The following is a 2,198-nucleotide window of genomic DNA, read 5'->3' on the forward strand; positions in this document are numbered from 1 at the left end:
CAACCTCCCTATCTGCCCTGCTCTGTGTGTGACAGGGGGCGGTGCCCCAACCCCCCAATCGGCCCTACCCTGAGCGTGACTGAGGGTGGCATCGCAACCTCCGGATCCGCCCTGCTCTGTGCATGACAGGGGGCAGTGCCCAACCCCCTGATTGGCCCTGCTCTGTGCGTGACAGGGGGTGGCGCCGCAACCTCCCCATCGACCCTGCCTTGAGTGTGACAGGGGGCGGGGCCCCAATCCCCCAATCGGCCCTACCCTGAGCGTGACTGAGGGTGGCATCGCAACCTCATGATCCGCCCTGCTCTGTGCATGACAGGGGGCGGCGCCCCAACTCCCCAATCAGCCCTGCTCTGAGCCCGACCAGGGGCTGCACCTAGGGATTGGGCCTGCCCTCTGCCACCCAGGAGCAGGCCTAAGCCAGCAGGTCGTTATCTCCTGAGGGGTCCCAGACTGCAAGAGGGCACAGGCCGGCCTGAGGGACACCCCCCTCCTCCCCCCGAGTGCACAAATTTTTGTGCACTGGGCCTCTAGTTAATAATAACTACATATAATGATTATGGGATTTAATACAAACCATATCCTATCTAATAAAAGGGAAATATGCAAATTAACCATCACTCCATCACAAAGATGGCAGTGCCCATAGCCACAAGATGGCAGCGCCCAGTCCCCTCAGCCCCACCAGAGTCCCCCAGTCCTGGGGGGGTGGCCGCTGAGAGCGGGCAGTATGAGTGGCCTGATGGAATGCTTGCTTCATCACCGCAGCAATGAGGCAAGCGTCCCGCACTGGCTGTGGAGGGCCTCTGGGCAGCGTGCGTGTGGAGCAGCTGGGGCGGGATGTGGAGAGCCTCTGGGCCATGGAGAGCCTCTGGGCAGCAGGCACGGAGCGGCCAGGCCCCGCAGAGAGCAGAAAACCATACGGAGTGGGCCTAAGCCATCAGGGTTCCTGGATTGGAGACGGCTCCCCTGAGGGCTCCCAGATGGAGAGGGTGCAGGTCGGGCTGAGCGACCCACCCCCCATGCACGAATTTCGTGCACTGGGCCTCTAGTGTAAAATAAATATGCATATTGATAAATACTATTCTTGAGTTAGCTACATTAATGGTTTGAACAAAGTACCATAGGAGCAAAAAAAAAGGAGTCATTATTTGTACTGGAGAAATCTTCAGAAGTTTGAACTGGTCATAATTTTTACTAGAAAAGAGGGCAGGGTGTACATTTTAGTGATGAAATACTACTGTGGCAGAACCTGGCATGAGTGTTACTAGAGAGAGATGAGTCAGGAATGTCAGGTTAATGAGGATACCATAGACTGAATGGGGTCTCTGTTGAATCAATATGTTAAAGCCCTAATGCCCAATGTAACTGTATTGGAGATAAAGCCTGTAAACAGAAACTAAAGTTAAATGGGGTTATAAATATGGGGCCCTAATTGAATAAAACTGGTGTTCTAATAAGAAGAGGAAGAGGCACCAGATCTCTCTCTCTCTCTCTCTCTCTCTCTCTCCATGTGAAAGCAAACAAAAGGCCATATGAGCACACAGCAAGGAGATGCCTATATATAAGCCAGGAAGAAAGGCCTCACTATTAAGTTCCCTGATGGCACATTGAGGTTGTACTTGCAGCTACAGAACTGCAAGAAAATTAGCCAACCAATCCTTGGTATTTTTTTTTTATGGCATCCTGAGCAGACTAATGATATAGAGGACCAGAATCTTAAGAACACTGAATATAGCGGGTAATATTTATTCATCACATTTTGTGCTAGTCATGGTACTAAGCTCTTTTTATATTTTTAATTTTATTATTGAAAGTTATACAGCTATCCCCTTTTCCTCCCTCACTGACCCCCTCCAGCCCGCACCTGCTCTCCCCCCAAGCATTCGCCACACTGTTGTCTTTGTCCATGGGCATGGATGTATGCATATAAGTTCTTTGGTTAATCTCTTCCCACCCACAAAACCCACCCACACCTTCCCTCCAAGATTCCACACTCTGTACCACACTTCTATGTCTCTGATCTATTTTGCTCATCAGTTTATTTATTCTTTAGATTCTATGTATGAGTGAGATGATATGACCCTTGTCTTTCTCTAACTGGCTTATTTCACTTAGCATAATACTCTCCAGGTCCCTCCATGGTGTCTCAAAGGGTAAGAGATCCTTCTTTTTTAGAGATGCATGGTATTCGATGTTGT

Source organism: Myotis brandtii, unplaced genomic scaffold (assembly GCF_000412655.1).
Source record: "Myotis brandtii unplaced genomic scaffold, ASM41265v1 scaffold49, whole genome shotgun sequence".
NCBI classification, from domain to species: domain Eukaryota; kingdom Metazoa; phylum Chordata; class Mammalia; order Chiroptera; family Vespertilionidae; genus Myotis; species Myotis brandtii.